Below are 22,348 nucleotides of genomic sequence, written 5' to 3' on the forward strand. Positions count from 1 at the left end.
CCATAAGATGAGATCCAAAGAGTACACGACAATGTACATTAGTAAGCGACAAGAGAGGAAAAATTTGAGATATAGTATTGTGCAGTCATTGAATTGTTTAAAATAGGGTGAAGAAATTTATTCACTTCAAACTTTCAGTGAAATGTATATGATAATTTCAATAATAGACACTTAAAAGGTAGAAATAGAGTGTATAATTTCCATAATGCTAAGATAAACATGTAACAGACATTTAGTCTATATAACACAGAAAGGAAAACAATGAAATAACATGGAAATACAAAATAATATGGGGGAAATATATCCTAATGTATAACATTTCCATATTAATAAAAATGCAAAATTACTTAAAACTGAGTGATAATGCAAATACTATAGATTGTGAAATGCAGCCCAAAAAGTACTTAGAAGAACATTTATACTTTCAAAAGCTTCTATAAGAAAACTTGATTGTACTTAAGTGGTCACAGTTGAAAAGCAAATAGGCTAAAATATGAATGAAATAGGAATCCAATGTAAAAAGTATGAGAAAAAGATAAATTAAACCTAAATAAAGAAGTAAGGAGATTTTAAATAAATTTTTCAAAAAAAGCTGAAACAGAAAACAAATACATAATAGAGATGACCAACAAAACCAAAGATTGTTGTTTGAGATAAAAAGCAATGAATGTTTATGAACAGCAATTCTCTGTTGTTCCTGTTGAATTATTTTTCTGATAAAATTCCTTTAAACAAATATATAACAATAACAGTTGATATTCTTCCATTATTCATGCTGTATAATTCATAGTGATGTAGTCCATCACTTCATATATTCTTCTCTTCTCCCCACCTTCTGAATTAAAGCCTTTTTTTCTGGTGATATGGATCAAGGAAACAGAGAGAAACCACAAGTGTATAATGTTAGGAATGAAAATATGGATATAAGCAGATATATCATGACATTATAAAATGTTAGCCATTAAAATAATTTGGTATCAGCATAAATATTGACAAATCAACTGATGAGACAGAATGGGGAACAAAACTCAGTCTTGACACCACTGAAGATCAACTAACTGTAAATGTGTGGATTTATCTCTGGGCTCTCTATTCTCCATTGGTCTATATGTCCATTTTTATGCTGGTATCATCCGGTTTTGATTATTAAAGCTTTGTAGTGTGTTTTGAGATCAGATAGTGTGATGCTTCCAGCTTTGTTCTTTTTGCTCAAGGTTGCTTTGGCTATTTGGAGTCTTTTGTGATTTATAGTTAATTTTATGTGTCAACTTGACTGGGCCAAAGGGTGCCCAGATGTTTGGTCAAACATTATTCTAGACGTTTCTGTGAGGGTGTATTTGCAGGAGATTAACTTTTGAATCAATAGATTGAGTAAAGCACCTTGCCCTTTCTAATATGAGATGGCCTCAGCCAATCAGTTGAAGTCATAAATAGAATAGAACAACTGACCCCTCCCTTGAGTAAGAGGGCATTCCTCTGGCTTGACTGGATTTAAACTAGGACTTTGATTTTTTTTCCTGTCTTTAGAATCAAACTGAAATATTTGCTCTCACTAGGTCTTGATCCTGATGGCATTTAGACTGAAAATCCACCATTGGCTTCCTTGGGTCTTCCTCTTACTGACTCACCCTGCCGATCTTAGGACTTGTCAGCCTCCTAATCACGAGTCAATTCCTTATAATAAATCTTTCTATAAACATATACATATCATCAGTTCTGTTTCTCTGTAGAACCTTGACTAATACAGGTGGCATGTGTGTTTATGTAGAAGTATGTGCAAATATATACCACACAGAAGAATATCCCATTAACTCCCTTGTAATTAATAAATTGTGTGTACATAGTGTTTCTCAAAAAGAATAAGAGTATTAATGAATTAAACCCATTAGGGATTATACTGTGATCCACTCTGACTTGACCATAGCTATATTTGTAAAATGAATTCATAGTCGATTCAATATAAATGCCAATTTATTTTTGTTTTGTTTTGTGACCATTTCTTCAAGAATAGTGTAACAAAGCTATTTCTTTAAGGAAATAGTGAACTAAAAGTCCTCTTTCTTTTTTTTACTTTTTTTTAAGTCACTAATAATTTCATGACATTCACATAGGCCAGATAGGACTGATCATCTTTAACAGCTAATGCATTTAGAAAACATTAGACAGCATCCTATTTCTACCTTGTACCCTGTTTAAACAAATAAAGTAAAAGGCTCAAAGCACAAAATTGTCCTTTTTAAATTTTTTTGTTTTATTTAAAAATAATTATTTATCTACAGGATATTGCAAAGAAATGTACACATTCACTTTACACTCTTCACTCAGCTTTTCCCTTTGTTAACATTTTGCATGACTATAGTACAATATCACAAAAGACTGACATTGATACAACCTACAGAATTTATTCAGATTGCACCACTTATAAATGCACTCATACCTGTGTGTGTTTGTGTGTGTGTGTGCATCTGGAACTCTGTGCAGTTTTATCACACCTGTAGTTTTCCTGCTACTTCTTTATAGCTACACCCACTCCATCTCCCCAAATCTCTAATCTGGCAGCCACTATTCTGGTAATCTGTTCTGTTTTCCATCTCTATACACACGTTATTTCATGAATTTTAAGTAAATGGGATCATGCAGTTTGTATCCTTTTGAGATTTTTTTTTATATGAAGCATAACTTTCTTCAAATTCATCCAATTTGTTGTATATAACAATGCTTTTTATTTTTTGCTGAATTTCTAGTATTTTCCTTCCTGAATATTAACGAGAAAACTTAAAGATAGGACAACTGAAATTATAGAGTGTGAAGAACAGAAAGGACAAAAGAATGATGAAAAGTAAACAGAGCCTAAGTATGATGGGATACCTTTAAAGAGACCTTCATGTGCACTATGGGATTTCAGAAGGAGAAGAGATAGTAAAATAAAAAAAATTTGAAGAAATAATGACTAAAACTTCTCAAATTTGAAGAAAAACATGACTATGCAAACCCAAAAAGCTCAATTAACTCCAAGTAAGATCAACATAGAGACCCACACAAAGACACATATAATTTAACATTGGAAGACAAAGACAAAGAGAGAATCTGGAAAGCATCAAGAGAGAAGCAATTTGCCACATACAAAGGATCATCAATAAGATTAACAGCCTATCTTTCATCAGAAACCATGGAGTCTAGAAAGCTGAAAGATATTTAAAGTACTGAAAGAAAAAAAAAAGAATTCTATATCCAATAAAGTGTACTTCAAAAATGAACAAGAAATTAAGACATTTCAGATAAACAAAAGTTGAGGGAGTTAACTGTTAGTACACTGGTTCTACAAGACTGGAAAATGAATTCTTCAGATGAAATGAAAGGACACCAGACAGTAACTTGAAGTCACATAAAGATACAAATATGTCCAGTAAAGGTAGAAATGTGGGCAAATATAAAAGCCAATATTATTGTATTTTTGATTTGTAACTCCACTTTTTATTCCCTAAGTGATTTAAAAGACAAATACATAAAAATAATTATAATTCTATGTTATTGGGCACAAAATGTATAAAGATATAATTTTTGATGGCAACAATATAAAAGGGGGCTGGAGGTGATTAGGAGCAGAATATTTGTATGCTATTGAAGTTAAGTTGGTATCAATCCAAACTAGATTGTGTTGTTAAATGTAATGCCCATGCTAACCACAAAGAAAATATCTAAAAAATATATACGTAAAAGGAAATGAGAATGGAATCAAAATGATTCACTACAAAACAAAAACCAATTAAATACAAAATAAGGCAGTAAAGGAAAAATTAAAGACAAAAATTATAAGACATACAGAAAACAAATAGCAAAATGGCAGAAATCAGTCCTTTCTTATCAGTAACTATTTGAAGTATTAAACTCTCCATTAAAAAGGTAGAAATAGTCAGAATGGATTAAAACAAAAATATTTTTTCGTTAGACCACAAAACAAATTTTAAATTTTAAAAGGTTGAAATGATACAAGATATCTTTTCCAATCACAATGGAATAAAACTAGAAATGAATCAGTCTGCAATAGTCTATTATTTAAAATTTTTAAATATGCATAACTGCTCTCTGGTGATACAAACCAGAACCCTGAATACTTTTGAAGATAGTGATTTCAAGGGATCACAAGGAAAGCTTCTGGGATGTTCATGGTGTTCTATTTATCGACCCAAGATCATTACGTTATCATACAAAAATTCACTGAGCTGTTCACTCATAATTTGTAACATTTTTTAATGTACTTTATCCTGGAGTACAGGAGTTTAAAAAGGAACAGAAACATTAGAGGCCAGTTTCACATATAAATACAGATGAAAATATCCTAAATGAACATTATCAAATAAAAAGCTATATACTAAAAAAAAAAATTCATGATCAAATTGTAATTATTCATGTAAGCTTAATTTAAGTTTCTGAGATGTAAAATGTTAGTCACCAATTAAACAAATCAAAAGATGTTAAATTATAATTATCTAATAGATAAAAACCATTAGGTAAAATTAAACTTTACCTTGCATCAAAGGCAAAATTCAAAAACTCAATGAATTAAAGGCTTAAATGTGGCAGGTAAGTTTTAATAATTTCAGAAGAATGTTTAGGAAAACATTTATGTCTTGAGGAAAGAGTAGAATTTCTTAAACAAGATAAAAATAATGCTAATCTTAAAAGAAAAAGTTCATAAATATAACCACATTAAAATAAAGAACATCTATTTATCAAACACATCAAGAAATTAAAGGGTAAGTTGCAATCTGGGAGAAAATAATTGCAATACAAATGACTAATAAGGAATTATTTTTCAGAAAAAATATTATCTGAAAAACAAAAATGAGGAAAAGTCATGATTGATAAATGGTAAAAATACATTAATATTTAACAAAAGTGGAAATAATGAGAGAGTTTTCAGACCACTTTTTACAAGTGCAAACAGCATAATTTTCTGCACATACACCAAAATTCAAGCATATTTCCTTAAAGGAACAGATCGAAGATGGAGTTGAATCTAGCAGCCATCAGTGGCCTATAATTGGTTGTATGGGGGTACGGACTAAACTGCTTTATCAGGCATTAGGAGATAAAGTGGCCTAAATATAACATGATAATTGGGACACCAGATTTTGCATTCTAAGAGGAGACAGCAGTTGAAGTAAACTGGAAAGAATGCAAAAAAAAGGGCAAGTAAAGTCACAACATTGGCAATGGCTGGGACCAAAACTGTAGTTGGTTTTGACTCCTAAGTTGTCACCGTGACCAGGCTGCAAGAAGTGGAGTAAAGTGCTTATGATGACAACCAACAATTCACAGGATGAGGATTTTAAATCAAATCTACCCAACAGTGGAGACCTTGCTTTTTCATGTGAAATACCATTAGAATCTGATTCTGATTTTCGGTATGTTTTGACTTGGTCTCACCTTAATGATTCAGATTTAGAAGGCGTCTCTTTTTTAAGCTTTCCAAATAAGAATGCTTGACAACTTAGACAGCAGGCATGTATCTCATTAGCAGCTAGCAAATGTCAGATTTATTTACACATTCAGAGAGTTGATGCATTTCTAAATGTTTTCTTATAAGCAACTATTTTCTACCTTATTTTAGAATACCTTGAAAGTTCTGTTATTTTGTGAATTGTGAAAATTCAATCTACTAATAGTTTCAGAAAACATGTACTCTCTGTGAATGTGTGGAAAGTAATATATGAATACATATATTTATGAATACATGGAGAATAATATATAATATCATTCTGTATGATATATACTCTTTATAATCTATACTATAAATACTCTATATACTATAGTACATACTTTAAATACTATTATATATTTTTATATATGATATTGTTCTGACAGTTGGAGGAGATATTCATGATAAGATTTCACAATTGTGAAACCTGCCTCTTCTTATAATTCAGATTAATATCTTACTTCTTAAGAATGTGAGAAACTCTGTGACAAAAAGACAATGTTATGTTAATTTCCACACAATGAATTTGTCTCTCATCTACAGTAAAGATAAATAAGTTGATTTTTTTATCATAACTCTATCCATTCACTTTAAAAGAGTAGCCATTATTCCATATTATTCTAAACAGTTTTATTAAGATAAAAGCTAAGCTGCTGAAAAAAAATGCTCTGGCCTAAATTAGCTTGCAGGTTCTCTCATGCAATGGAACAACTGAAAGCCCAAGGCGCCTAGGCAGGCGGGCAGCTTTGCTCAGTGATGCCTTTTCAAGGATGTGTTTTCTTGCCACTTCATGCGCCAGCATTCCCGCGGATGTTATGTTCATCCGCGTGGTTGACGTTGCACTTCTGCTACATGGACATTTCAGTCTGCAAAAGGGAAAAGAGAGGACCAGGGTAACAAATGTCCTTTTAAATACCACTCATTTCTGTTCATATTTCATAGGTGAGAACTTACGTACAGAGCCATCCACAGGTGTAAGTGTGAGGACGAGAAAAGTAGTTCATAGCTATGCAGCCATGTGCCCAGAAAGAAGAGGAGAATGGATTTGGGGAGGAAACTAGCATACTGCAAGTCCTTCCTATGGCCACCAAATATCTGAGTACACTTCTCTTCCAATAAATCAAACTCGTATTCTCCCCAAAGGACAAAATTATCCTCCTGCCACATCCAGGTCAAAGCAGAATTTGTGGCTAATGGACATTTCTATCCATTATGTCCAGTTGTAGATTCTGCAACCTGGCAACTTACAAACTAATAAAAAACCATCTGTCTTCTATACCCACTCTCATCTTACACAGACGAGATTTGGGTATCCCCCAACATTGATGGGGCAGAAGCAAGAGTACATACAAGTGGAGGATTACATAACATATACTTAAATATTTAAAAATTATAAATGAAGCAAATACATTGTTAAATAAAATACCTCTGTCTACTCTGACAATTCAGAATTTTCAAACCTCCTTGTTTTCCATTTTAGAATGTGGCAACACAGGGAGAAATGCCCTCAGATCTTAATCCTTAGCCATGGTGCTTCCTTCTCTTCACATCCTTCTCTTATGGCCAGTTGTGGACACCTCAGCCTGCGAGTCCAAACTACATTCACACTTCCCCTGAACAGCTGCCCTTTAGCCAGTTCTTGGGTTTAGGCTAAGGCCAACAGTGGAACAGAGAATTCTCAGGAGGATGATGTGGGTAAAAAAATCTGTGAAAAACCTGGAAGCCAATGTAGTGCTATGCGGACAGGGCAGTCTGGAGTCCCAGGTATCGGAAGCATGGCCTAGAAGTGGAGCATGGCCTCCAGGGACATCACGGCCACTTGGCCTGCGGAAGTCTCACCTTGACAATTGGGGTAAGGTTGAGAAGGGAAGGAGTCAGACCTGCAAAAGGATGGATCCCAAGGCAGTAACCCCTCTTGCCTGTCTGTAAAATTGGAAATGAGAATAATATATGATGGTGGAGCAGGAACAAACTAATTCTACTAAAATCTCCAAAACATTCATTCAGAAAATAGAATGGGAAACAAGTCAGTCAGTCCATAAGAATGAGGTCTTTTGCAGAAATGATAAAGGCTGGCTTTGTCGAATGCTGAATAAAATCATTGGTTAGACTCATTCTGATCTGTGAGAAAAACCAACTTGTCCTCAGTCTTCCTTGGTACTTGGCTTTGCCTTCTAGGAAGTTCTTCATTGTGTTCATAATCTTCAGTGGCCGCATCTGAAGAGAGTCTACTTTCTCCTTGGAGACTGCGTAGTTTCACAAACTACTTCTTGCAGTTGCAGTTCTGGGAGCCTGAAAAATGTTTTGAAAGTAAACAATTAGATTTTTGTAGGCCAGTCTTGTGATTTCTTTGTACTTATTCTCTCAAAAATTTATTAGGCTTCTGATCTTTTGCTTTCCCTCAGGACCCGTTTGAGGAACGGATCGCAGTGTTCTTTTATGAATATTGTTCCTAAGCGTGACCTAAAATTTTCTTCTGTGTGCCCATTTCTCCCTCAACCATTTTAATGGAGGTAACTTGAAGCTCTTTTGATACAGTAGATGGCAGTGAAAGACAATGCTCACAATCTTATAATTTCCTCAAGTTAGGTACCTTCTCTTGGCTGAGGAACCATTAACAGAGGCCTTGATGAATGTTCTGAATGACATTTTTATCTTCCTGTTTTTGTAGAATACAAAATGAGTTGGATTTTCCAATCCTGCAAAGCCCCATATTTCTGGACTTTCTTTTTCAACTTGTTTTGAAAGTAAGTCAAATCATGCCTGAGGTTATTTCTTTGCTGTAATAATTTGCATAAAGCAGCAAGAATCAGGCAATATACGTTCATATTATGGCTCTTTGCAACAATTTCCCCAGAGTTGCAGGCTCACTAGCCATGTGTTCTGCTTTACAAGTTATCAAAGACAATAGTTTACCAACTATGATGGCATAACCAGGGTCACCCGCTTTCCAGCCTTTGTGGGTCCATACTGCCTGACCACTAATCCAATGTCACGTTTTAGGTTTCTGTTTTAGCAGCAACCCAATTGTGATACTAATTTTTGTTTTATTTTGACTAAAGCTTAGGCTGCAATATCAAGATGTCCTGAAATATAATGGCACAGATAAAATAACTATATTTCTAGCCTCTCCAACATTTAAGTGCAGCCATATGCCCAGGAAGACTGGAGGAATGTATTTTGGGATAACAATTGGCACAAGACTTTAACTTTAAAAAATGAAATGTTACTATCACTCCAAAAAGCACTCAATAAAGGTCAATAACTTTGCCCAAATACCTTCCCCTAAACTCCTTTCCCACTCTTTCATTCCTTCTTCTTATAGCACCTCAGCATTTGACAATAACCCTCATACTTTGAACATCTGTTCTCTTTTAATTTCTCAGAGATTCAATTCTTTACCTCTTCTCTTTTTCACAGTTTCTTGCCCTCATTTCTGTAAGCCCTATATCTCCTTGGGTGTCTACTTTTCTTATTCCATGTTCTATGGTCAATCTTTAATTTTCATCTCTATTTCATGGATTTCTCTTTAGAGCTCATCTCCCCATTTCTAACTATCTGCATGATATCGTCACATTGTATCCTCACTTTTGTAGTTTAACTTCCAATTTTTCCTCTAGTACCAAGTAAAGAACACTGTCTACTCTTTCTAGTGTAGACTTTGTGCCTTTACTCATGGTATCGCTTTCTTGATTTTGCATAAAATCTTCATTTTACTATCTCTTTTTGTCAACATTCAAGGGATTCTTCAATGTCTATGTCAAATGTTAAAAATAAAACGTCCATAGGAACTCAGTCTTTTTATTTATTTTTTTATTGCAGTAATATTGGATTATAACATTTTATAACTTTCCAGTGTACATCACAATATATTTCAAATTCTGTATAGATTACCGGAACTCAGTCTTAAATGAAGATTCCATCCTTTAAGCTTCCACACAACTCTCTATCTTCTTATGGGGCTCATACTTTAACCAAGGTTCTCTTCCCTACTCTTCTCTTCTAAGGTCATCCTCTCATAAAATGTACTGTGGAATACTAGGATTTGTCTGACATCACTCCAAGCACCTGCTATTTTGGGTTACACCCTCCTCTTCCCTGCTTCTATCTCTGTACGGAGTGAGTCTATTCAGAGCAGATGCTTTCAGAGCCCTCTCAAAGTGATGCAGGTAGCTCTGAAAAGACACTGGTGGAGACTTCAGGGTGCTCAGGCTCAATTTCCTTTACGCCCCTACAATTTCACTGTTCACAATAGCAATGTACAAGTTTGTTATATGTACAATTTTTAAAGTGGTTCACATAACTTAGGAAAATTAAATCATAAGAGAAACGTATTATAGAATTGTTCTAAATTGCCTTCATAGACCATGAAAAATACGTACAAATAAACCAAAACATTAAATACGATCATGTGTGATATCACGCCCCAGTTTCAAGACTTTCTTTCCCTTAGGCTCTCCATCTTACGTCCAATTTCTTTATTTATTTATGCCTCATCCTTGGTTTTATTTGTCTATTTGTTAGCTTTTTTGTCTAATTCAAAGACTAAATTTTTATTTACAGAATTGTTTATTTCACAGTTTTTAATATGGCTGCTCTTTTAAATGATATCCTTTTTTTTCTCACAGTTTCTAGTCATTTTTCACTTTAACATTTTAAACATGCTTATTTTAAAATCTCTTTTATAGTTCCCTGTAATGTCTAGCTCTTTGTCAATTATTTAATATATATCGTGGAAGTTGTTTTCTGTTGTATCTGGGAGCCCTGGAATGAAAAAACTCCTATAAAATATTTTATTTATGCTTTTTAATCCATATGGATTGTCTAAATTCTGACCACTTCGTAAAATTAGTACTTGATCTGGAGTTTCTACAACTCATTGGTGATTTATAAGCATCCTGCTTCCTCACCTCATGTCTGAGATTTTGGGGTAAAAATCTATAGTTTCATTTCAAAGATGAGGCAGAATTTCCTCCATGCTGATCTAAAGCTAGAGGCTCAGTTTCATCTCCCTGGAGGTGAGTGTGCGGGTCCATGGCATGGCCATCTTTCCCCTCTTACTGGGATTTATGTGCATATCAATTTTTGATATCCATTGAAATGTTTAACCTTAACTCCCATTCACATTACTACTTTATCCTCTTTTTACTTGTAACTTGGAATCAATTTCCTTTTTATTTTGAGCTTAATTACATATTCTTAAAACATTGGCTAGATTTTTCATATTTTTCAGCGTGGCAACCTACGTCTATTACTTCAGTCCACCATGTAGACAAGAATCCTCTCCCTCCCATCTGAGCGCATCCTTTTCCAAATATATGGCTGTTAATCTCTTTAAGGAGAGATTTGTCCCCTACCTACGTGGCTTTGTCTTACCCCAGGTTCTAGGCCCCTGCCCTCAGTAATACATTTCAGCAAATCTGAACTATACATTTAAGAATAACACACTTTGGGATACAGTAGCAGTAGGCTGGACTTGGCACTTCAAGATGCACAGAACATTTCAGGATGGGTGAGTGCATTCAAAGTCCTATCTCTTTACAGTCAACATGCCAGCTCAGGTGCTTCCTGACATTTTTGGAGATTAGAAAACAATTAGATCAAAAAGCCACACACACAAACATTACAGAACAAACACTCACCCACAGATGCACTGCCATGTAAATTCACAATAAGAGAGAAATATTTCCCTGTGTATCCATAGCTCTTGCTATGGGGATATGACATAACTTTGTTACTAGAGAAATGTCAAAGTTCTTCTTCTCTTTGTTTACTGATCTTTTCAGGCTATATCACTGGGCATTGGTGTCCTGAACTCATCTGTTTTTATACCCATCAATTGGTTACAAAAAGCTGGGATTTTCAAATTAACCACTTCATGTCATTCCGGGTCAAACCAAAGTCTGAGATAAGCACCATCCCCTCATACAAAGATTTTGGATACTCCGAGAAAAGCAGATACTACAGATCAGTAGAACTGTAAGAAGGAAAGCAGCATTTGCATTAACCCAGAAATTGTGTGTAAATTTAGGGTGTTTATTTTAACCAAGCTACTAGATTATAAGTTTTAAAAGATAAAGGGAGTTCCCCAGACACTGTGTCTTCTAGACGTTAGGTACTAATTTTGAAATCTGTTAATTAAATTTTAATTGTAGTAATATTAGTTTAGACCCAAAGCAACTCCTCAGGAGTGAGAATTCAAGTCCTCAAAGAGTGTGTTTTACTAGGAAAAGTTCAGAGACTTTCATAAGTAAACCAAGCACATTCTGAATGTCTATTTATCTATTTGGTAAATACTATAAGGTACACAGTGATCTAAGAACATATTACTTTCCTCACAAATTTATAAAGTCTCCAAGCTTATTAGTAGCAGATGAGACCATAACTTCAATCCTTCTTTACCAGGATATAAAACAAATTATATATTACATACATTACACAAAAAGAAAAGAAAACGTTTATTTGCTGGATTTTCATTTTTCACAAGTTATGCTTATTGCTGAAGAAAAAACATTCCATTGGGTTAAAAACAAGCCCTCTTTTGATATTACTTTATGTCTTGAGTTCGTGTTGATAAAAATCCATGAAAATCAATTATTTAGAGACAAAAAAGCCATCACTCTTTATTGCGACAAAAATGTAATATTTAAGAAGAATAAATAGCTGACATTAGTACTTCTTTAATGGTCCCATAATCAGTGATATTAAGTTCTATCACTTGTTTAAGGTAGTATTTGCCAAATATTTCCATTGTAAAATTAAGTTTTTATTTCTTTTGTTATAAATTAGTAATCTGTGAGGTAATAATTTCAGACTCTTCGAATATCCTAACATTTATAATCTGATGATTTTTCATTAACTTAGGGGTTTTGCCTGAGTTAATTATTACCATGATGGTTTTTAAATGGAGATTTTCCTATTTCTATCATTTCCTCTAAATTTTTCATCAGTCTCCTTATATAAATTAGAATTTTTCTCTCCCCTTTTTAATATTTTTAATGTTAATCATCAATGTGTTGCTAAATGATTAAGTGCAAAACTTGTGAGTAAAATAGGAATATAAGGTCTATAGTGAATTTATGCCTAAAATTTTAAAATAAATTTTTACCCAAAAGCCTTCATATCTTTTTCAAAAAGAGAAATTTTAAAGATCTTTGTAAAGACGACTCTAAAAAAGCATTTTTATATTAAATGTAATATAGGTGAAATTCATTTTAGAAGACTATCTTTGGAATAAATCTAAAGGTAAAATTAGAAAAACTTGAAAGTATCACTTTGATCCAAATCATCAAAAGAGAGTATTAGGGGCTGGCCCAGTAAGACAGCAGTTAAGTTGGCATGTTTTGCTTGGGCGGCCCCTGGTTCGCCAGTTCGGATCCCAGGTGCGAACACGGCACGGCTTAGCAAGCCATGCTGCAGTAGGCGTCCAACATATAAAGTGGAGAAAGATGGGCACAGATGGTAGCTCAGGGCCAGTCTTTCTCAGCAAAAAAAGAGGACAATTGGCAGCAGATGTTAGCTCAGGGCTAATCTTCCTTAAAAAAAAAACCAAAGAGTATTATTTTTATCGTTTCTTCCAAAGCTACATGGGATAAATAAATGGCTGAAGTGTTTGACAAAGAAATACAAAACAGGCTTTAGAGAAGTGTGAAGATACGTTTCAGCAGAAAGAAAAGAATTTCTTTACAGCAGATATGAGCAACCAAATATAAGAGGGGGACACAATAATCTAAAGATTGGTGCCACAACAAGATTTTAACAAGATGGAAAACTGTTACATAATATGAATGTTTTAAAAAATTATGGCAGCACTGAATAAAAAATAAAACATTCCAGTATAATTTCTCCATGAGCTAACGGAATGTTTTTATTAGATCCTAGCAAGAAATGAATGAGAAATAATTAATTTGATTAATATTTTAATTTATTAAAAGAAGGTAAAAATAAGATCATGTATAAAAAGCACTTAGCAAATCTTAAAACATTATACAAATGCAATATATAATTATTAATAATATTCATATCATGATTCCTTTTTTAAAACAATAGGCTTCAGTAATAGAAAAGAAGTGTGAGTTATTTTTTCAAATATAAAAAAAATGATGTTTTAAAAGGCTGTCTCACTACCAGGAATTATAGAGAATCTCACAGTTTGAATTATATATATTTATTTTATCATTTTTAAAACTCTTGAACACTCTGAGAAGTTGAATGTATGGAATATGTTTTATTTACCAAATATCTTTAACATTGGAGTGACTGCGAAGACATTGAGAGAAAACAAATCCTATGCCTTGATGTCAAACGCACAAGAAAGTTCTATCTTCTAAGATTATAATTAAATAAATATACTGATTATAGTATGTTCTTTCATGTTAAATAGAATTTTGATTTATTCACAGAACTGTTATGTCCCGATAGTGAACTTAAGAAATCATTTGACCATCTTCTTCCCATGTGCTGTTTATATCAAGAATATCTAGCAACTCATTGAATATTTATAAATCAGAAAGTTTAGACCTCCATGGAAATTCCATGAAATTTTAAATAAATGCAAATATAAGTCTACAAATACCTAAGAAGTTATTAGCATGAGTGTACATTTTTGGAACAACAGTTTGAAAGAATACTGAAGTAGTAATTGGCGGCACTTCCTGTTACAGAGTGAAATAAACCCTTCAGCTGTATGGAAATTAAAAATTAACATTGAGTCTAACTTACTGAACAACTACAATTGGACACATAGGTGAAAGAAGAGGTGTGGATGTTGGGGAGGCAATAGCCGTTATGCATTAGACTTTTATTTGTCTTGGACTCAATTAAATGCAGCAAAAGATATTAACTATACGTTCCCACTCCAATTAGTTTTCAAGCTGCCTTCAACGCTCTTTCCCTCACAATATGTACCACAGATACAACTATAGAGAGGACCATCCCATATATAATAAGGGAGGTTTTCAGTCGACAAATGCACAGTGGCCTGCCAGCCTTCCCTGTGAATGATCTTTGGCAGGCTCTCTGACTACTACTTTATTACCGGGACATCACAAAGTGCAAGCACAGACCACTGAGTTTGAGTTGAGGACTACTAGAAGCCTTCATAATATTTTTAAAGTTTCATTAATAAAGATAATAATGCTTGATGCAGGATTTTCATAAATATCTTTTGATCAGGTGAAGAAACCTTTAATTTATGATTTGCTAAGTGTTTTGCTCTTGATTTTATTTTTATTCATGCATGGATGCTAAATTTCCATCAAATATTTCAATGCAACAACAGATTGTTATGTGTTAAAATATATAAACACACTGTTACATTTTCTGATACTAAAGACTTTTTCTATTGCTGGGACAAAACAAAATTTAAATGTGATGTATTTTATGTACATAGATTTCAGGTTTCAATATGGTAAGAGTGCATTCACGCTTTATGCACCAGTGTTCATAAATGAGTGTGCTCTACAATTTTATTTTCTTGTACTATTTTTGTCCAGTTTTATAATTGTGGTTATGCAGTTCTAATAAAATGTGCTGGAGAGTCCTTCCTCTTTTTCTATTCTCTTAACAGCTTTTGCAAGATAAGGACTGTCTAGTTCTTCGAAGACTTATTAAAACATCTCCAAAATCATATTGGCCATAATTTTTTTCTAAACATTTTACAGGAAGGATCTTTGGCCCTGATTCATATTTTTATATTAATGGTTATATATTCCTTTAATATTAATTGAGATTATATTTTCTAAAATATCCATGTCACTCCTTTTCAAACATATTTTCATTAATGTTTCCATAGTCTTAAGATTTGTGTGTGCGTGAGGAAGATTCGTCCTGAGCTAACATCCATTGGCAATCCTCCTCTTTTTTTTTGCTTGAGGAAGAGCAGTCCTGAGCCAACATCTGTGCCAATCTTCCTCTATTTTTTTTGTATGTGGGATACTCCACAGCATGGCTAGCGAGTGGAGTAGGTCTGCTCCCAGAATCCAAACCTGTGAACCTGAGCCGATAAAGCAGAGTGCGCAGAGTGTTAACCACTTGGCCACAGGGCTGGCCCCCATCATAGTCTTAAGATCTTTTAAACAGCTTCTACTAATCTAACTCTGTCCTATTTTCCAAGGCTATTTGTTTTGTGCTTTTTTTTCTAGTTTGCTCTGATGGATTATCTTGTAATTTTACTCTTTTAAAGAATCAGCTTTTGGTTTTGTTTATTATCTCTATAGTCTCCTCCCTCAATATTTAATATTGCTGTTTTATTTGTGTCTGATTCTTATTATGTTATTTCTCCCACTTTTCTCTTTACTCTATACATTTTTCCTATCTTCTTTAGCTAAAATCTTCAACTAATATAATTTCCTTCTTTTTTGTTCTTTACTTCATATACCCTCCAGTATAATTTGCCTCTAATCACCACTTAGGACACATCACAAAATTTTATATCTATTACTTTCATTCCCATTCAGTTGTAAACAGCTTGTAATTTCTCATGGGATTTTCTGCTTATCATTGATCATTTATAAATTTGCTTTATACTTTTCAAATGGATGTTTGTTATTTTCTTTTAAAAAATTTTTGTGTTGAATTGCTTTTTTTTTGTTTAGTGAGGAAGATAGGCCCTGAGCTAATGTCTGTTGCCAATCTTCCTCTTTTTGCTTAAGGAAGATTGTCACTGAACTAACATCTGTGCCAATATTACTCTATTTTTTGTTTATGGGATGTTGCCACAGCATGGCTTGATGAGTGGTGTGTAGGTCCTTGCCTGGGATCCAAACCTGTGAACCCTGGGCCACCAAAGCAGAATGTGCAAACTTAACTGCTTCACCACTGGCTTGGCCCTAAATTTCATGTTTTTATGGTATAAGTTCTTTGATTTTTAAAACTTTCTTTGTAATATATTATAATTTTTATTGAGGTAGCATTGGTTTATAACATTATATAAGTTTCAGGTGTACATTGTTATATTTCAACTTCTGTACAGGCTACATCATGTTCACCACCAAAAGTCTAGTTGCCATCCATCACCATACACATGTGCCCCTTTACACCTTTTGCCCTTACCCCCACCCCCCTTCCACTCTGGTTATATATATATATAATGGAATACTACTCAGTCATAAAAAAGATGAAACCTTGCCATTTGTGATAACATGTATGGATCTTGAGTGTATTATGCTAAGTAAAATAAATTAGACAAAGGAGGATAAACCATACTTCACTCATATGTGAAAGATACACAAATAAGTGAACATTATGATAAATTTTAAATATAGTCTATGTGTCCTTGAAAAGAATTTACATTTTTTTAATGTGTTCAGGGATAAATATCCATCTATTAGATTGGATAGGTTAATTGCACTGTCAAATCCTCAATATTCCTATTATTAACTTTATATTTTTAAGACATGTATTAACATCTGCAAGTATTATAGCTATTTTGATAATGTTGCCTTATAGTTTTGCGGGTGTTTGCTTTTGCTGTTGTATCCTTGTACATTAATGATTTTTACCTCTCTTTGGTGGATTGTTGCTGTTATGGTCATGCCTATCTGTACAATGTCCTTAGGATGAGATTCATTACATTTTGCCTGTTATTAATGTTGTTAGACTAATTTTCTCTCTGTGTGTCTCTCTCTCTGTCTCATTTCTTTCTCTGATATATCTCTATGTTCAACTTTTATGATCCTACATTTTTTGTTTCTCCAAATAAATTTGTAGATAATATTTGTAAATGAAATCTGATATTCGTCACCTGTTAATAATGGTATAGTCACATTCTACTTTAATGGTGATGATCATATTTGGATTTATTTCTGTTGTCTTGTGGGTTTCTATTTTATTCTATCTTTTTAATTTTCTTCCTTTTTTCTTTTTGAAATGTTGAATATCTTTAATTTTGCCTTTGCTTGTTTTGAGCCTAACAATCAAACATATCTGAGGTATACATTTTTTACATTAATCAGGATTTATTTATGTTCCTCATAGGCCAAACCCACACCTGAACAGATTTCACTAGATATAGAAAAGCCCCTTTGATCTCACTTGTTATGATTCCCTTAAATCAAGACATTTATTTTGTTCAGTTTTCATTCTTATAGATAAATCAATAGATAGATATCAATCTATCCATAGATAGATAGGTAGACTATCAGTAAGTCAACAGACAGATGATAGGTAGGTAGGCAGATAGATAGATAGATAGATAGATAGATAGATAGATAGATAGATAATTAGGGTTCTCTAGAGAAACAGAACCAGTAGGATGTATATATATATATAGAGAGAGAGACCTATTATAAGGAATTGGCTCACACTATTATGGAGACTGAGAAGTCCTAAGATCTGCAGTTGACAAACTGGAGACCCAGGAGAGCAGATGGTTTTGTTCCAGCCTGAGCTCACAGGCATGAGAACCAGGAGAGTGATCAGTCCTATAGCTCCAGGTGGACTCTGAGGCATGAGAGTTGATGGGGTGATTTCCAGTCAGAAGACAGAAGACTGAAGTCCTTGCTCAAAGATAGTCAGGCAGAGAGAGTGAGCTCTCCTTTACTCCTTTGGTCCTCTTCAGGTCTTCAACAGATTGGATGAGGCCCACCCACATTGCAGAAAACAATCTGCTTTATTCAGTCTATTCAAATGTTAATCTCATCCAGAAACACCTTTACAGACACACCCAGAATAATATTCAACTGAATATCTGAGTATCCCATGGCCCAGTAAAGTTGACACGTAAAATTAATCATAGATAGATAGATGATAGATAGATAGATAGATATAGATAGATTCACTTTCTGACATATTTCACCTCTTTCTTGACTCGTATCTTCCTTTTTCCATCTGACTCCTTCACTCTGTTGTCTCTTTTCTTCTCCCTGAAGTAAACCTTTTGGGGATTATTATTTGGTGATTATTCATTGTGGATCCATAGGTACTATTACACTCTTTACATTTCGTTTCTTAAAAAGGCTTTGCTTTTCATACATGAATGAAGTTTATTTGTGTACAGAATTCTTGGGACACACTTACTGGCCCCTCAGTACTTTGAGACATTCCCCTCCCACTTTCTGAATCCTCTTGCTGAGGATAAGTCTGCTGGAGAGTTACGATGTTTCCTTTAGAGTTGATTCCTTTTTCCTCCGGGAGCCCTAAGAGATTTTCTCCTTGCCTTCTTCATTCTGCTGTTTCTCAATGATAATCTAGGTAAGGATGCTTTTTCTGTAGGCTCTTAGTATGTCCTTCATGTCTGTTATCTCTTCTTATAATTGTTTTCTTCTAACAATACTTGTGGGCTGAATCTTCCTTGAATGCCTCCACATGAATTTTATCTTTGGCTTTGTCCAATCCAGAGCTTTCTGTGTTTTGAACTGTTTGATGTCACTGTCTATTATTTTCATTTCCAGGATTTCTAAAATGTTCCTTATTACCTTCATCTGCTCCTATATTCTAAAGTCTTGCTATGGAAAACATGGTGATAGGATCACTAACAACAGTATCACCTGGGAGCTTGCAGGAAATGCATAATCCCAGGCCCCAATCCAGACTGGCTTTCCCAACTTCTACATTTTAAGAAGATATCGCAGTAATTCTTGGACCTGTTAAAGTCTGAATATCTTAGACGGTCATAGGTTTATTTATATTAAAGTCATCTTAATAGAATGCTCTAATTTACTTTTGACAGGAATGAATTCACCTCTTAATAATAGTGTTATTGGTTGTCTTTTATAGAGTGAGTTTTCAACTTGGACTTTGGGTATTTATTTTACAGGTCCAGCTTGAAGGGCTTCCAAAAGCTATTTCTTGCTGTCTGTGTTTACCCATTATAGTCATCTTCATGGATCTGCCACCTAGCCCCTAACAGAGCTGTGCAACAGCAGTGACATTGGAGATACTGCACATGTGCTCACTGATGGAACCAACAGGCTGTGCCCTATCTTAGGCTTTTGCTGCCTCCTGCAGCTACCCCAGCCGAAATCTGTACACCAGCCATAGATGTTGGTCTCTGCTCTCACCTTTTTTCACCCTCCCTTTACACATGAGCAACCCCCTCTCCAGCAGCAACTTTCCAATAGTGAGAATAGCTTTAGTCTCCCTCGCAATCACTGGGGAATTCTGATGTCCATTTTCCTGCAGGAGCAAAACTCCAGGCTACCTCACCTATTTGTGTAAGGCCACTCAGTACTTCCATGATCTTAGCTCACATAACGAATTGCATTTTAGTAATTTTCTTGTAAACAGAGATATTTATCTAGTCATAAATTTGCATCATAGATAAGCAATCTACATGTCTCTTAAATGTTTAAACTCTTTTTGTATGTTTGGAGAAGAAGGAATTTTAAACATAATTTCAGAGTGCCATGTGGAATCCAAGCCCTTGGCTCTTTAAATATTTTATGAAATTTCATACTCACATCAATTTCTTGGTCAAGTATTATTACATTGCCATATAACAGATGAAAAAAGCCAAGAATTAGGTTAAGTAAATGTGTCCAAATTCACAAAGAGCGTGATTTTAAACCTAGGTCTTGCTAACAAAAAAAGCTCACATTCATAATGACAGAAATAGTAAGTAAGTAACAAGTTTTTCACATCTGCTTTCAATTCAGAGCTCCTTTAGGACCTCTACATAATAAATATAATAATAATAACAATAATGATAATGTGGCAATTCATTCTGAATTTTTGAATACTCATCGTGTGCAGATATTGTTTGATGTGTAGGGACACAGAATTTTTAAGAGAAGAAATGAGCACTAAAAAATTAAACATACAAGTGGTTGTAAAGAGCTGTAAATCAATGCTATTAAAGAGAAAATAATTAGTTGATACGGAGACGTGCATAGGACACTTTTTTTATGTAGGGAGGCCAAGGAAGTCACCGAAGAAGAAATGGGATGAGATGACTTGGCTTCTGAAGGGCTAGATACAAGGAGGTGTTGCTGGCACTGGGAATCATATGCAGTAAAGAGCATATTGTGGGCCAGAAGATGATCCCAGGAGATTGGCAAGTCTGCAGCAGAGTAAAGAAGAAGGGAAGTGGCTCAGAAAGGAGCTGGAGAAGTGGGCAGAGGATAGATCGTGTAGGCCAAAGCAAGGAATTCTGATTTTGTAACAACGCAATACAAAACCATTGAAATGTTTAAGCAAGGGAGTTAAATATGACCCAAATTTTATTCTGAGAAAGTCATTTTTCCTGTTCTGTGGAGAATAAATAGGGGAGAAGAACCAATGGGAGTGACAGGATCAAACAGGAGGAGGGTGCAATTATTTAAGTGAGACAAATGGGTGGTTTGGATAAGCTGCCATCAACAGGGATGGAGATAAAAGGGCTGAACTGAGTAATGTTTTGAAGATACAATTGGTAAGACAGTACTCACTTCTACAAAACTGAATTCAATGGCGTGCAGTGTATAGAACACATTCCTTTCTCACCCCTCACTTTAAATAATCCCTGTCAGATCTTGCCTTCTAGCCCTTGGACAATATATTTAGAGGCAAAAACGGTTTTTGTTACTTTCGCATATTAGAAAACTCATTTTCAAATATTGGAAAAGTTCAGCTAAGATTAGCATCAAAATTATGACCTATTATCCAATTTTAGTATATCCTCTTCTCTGGCACAAGTTTAACCTGAGAATTCCTCAGGGCAGAAGGAAAATGGTGCGCTGTCACTTCTTGTCCTTATACTGCTTCTCTCCACTTCGCTGGGCTGCCTCTGGCTCCCCAGGCTGGGAACAGTGAGACAGTGGGGTGGGGAAGGTGTGGCTTGACTGGTGGCTTTGTAGTTGAGCATTGGTGTCTTCTGCATGGCAAATATACTTAAATGTTATTTTTATTCTTTCATGAGGTAGTTTGTGGCTTTTTGGAGGTAACATTTCTCTATCATAGAGACATCCAACACCGCCATTTCCTTGCAAAGTTTCCCTTTCAAGTTAACCACTGGAGACATAGATTTTGTTTCTTCCTAGAGCAGACACCTAGCACAGCCTCGCCCCTGTAACATGGTCCCTCTGCTCTGCAGAGTGTCCCTCACAGGTGAATACAGCCAAACCAGCTTAGCACATTGAGACTTTTCCAGACAAAAGAAGACATGAGTCTGTGTTTGCTTTGATCAGGCTCTCCATAGGGACAGACCATATGCTCACCAAACCCCTCTCAGAACACTTCTCTTCGATAGCAACCTAGACAAACCAAGATTTGTCAGCTGTGAAAGCATCAGGCTGGAGCAGAGATGTCGGTCTTGTCTCCTTGTCTACCATCCCTTCCTGTCTCAGGGAATCTCTTGAAGATCTCTGAGCTAATCTTGAAATAAGAGGAAATCCCCCACCCTCACAGAAAGCAAAGCGAGGTAAAATGCAGAAGACCCTGGCAAGTCTTTTTCAAGTCAAAGACTTCCTCCTCTCTCAATCCACTGAATCTTTAGTCACTATATAAATTTAGATGTGGGTGGTGAGCTAAGGATGGCAAGCCTAGTTTTTGGACACGTTTTAGCAAATATTGAAGATACATTTCTTCTAGCACCTTTTTAGTTTCTTTTTTCCTTAAACAACTTTCATCCTGTAGCAACTTTCTATTCAGTTTGAAGACAATAAAATTATCAGAAATAGGCAAAAAATTTCATTTAATATTATCATTTAATCCTCAAATTAATCTATAATTTAGGTTTATTTTCCCTGTTTTTCAGAAGGGTACAAGGACACACACAAAGCCTGAGTCCCTTATGCGTGTCTACATGCCTAATATGTATTAAGCAAAGAAAAAAACCAGACTACTAAGTTTTTCTGACAAGAAGATGATAACTGAGAATTCTACAAGCTTGAAATATTACTATGACTTCCCTGGAATATGAAGGTCTATGTTAAAAAAACCTATGTTTTA

The 22,348-nt window shown here is 34.6% G+C and overlaps 1 protein-coding gene across 1 annotated transcript in view; it reads right to left on the reverse strand.

Moving 5' to 3' along the window:
- Positions 1 to 2,227: 2,227 nt before the first annotated feature.
- Positions 2,228 to 22,348, reverse strand: part of LOC139076366 (serine/arginine repetitive matrix protein 1) — a 150,166-nt gene continuing 130,045 nt past the window's right edge. The window contains exons 3-4 of the mRNA XM_070578537.1: positions 6,909 to 7,774; positions 2,228 to 6,348 (exon numbers count right to left, since the gene is read on the reverse strand). The gene's annotated coding sequence lies outside the window, so the exon portion shown is untranslated. The remainder of the gene's footprint in view (positions 6,349 to 6,908; positions 7,775 to 22,348) is intronic.

The sequence above is a fragment of the Equus przewalskii genome, chromosome 16 (genome assembly GCF_037783145.1).
Source record: "Equus przewalskii isolate Varuska chromosome 16, EquPr2, whole genome shotgun sequence".
Lineage (NCBI taxonomy): Eukaryota > Metazoa > Chordata > Mammalia > Perissodactyla > Equidae > Equus > Equus przewalskii.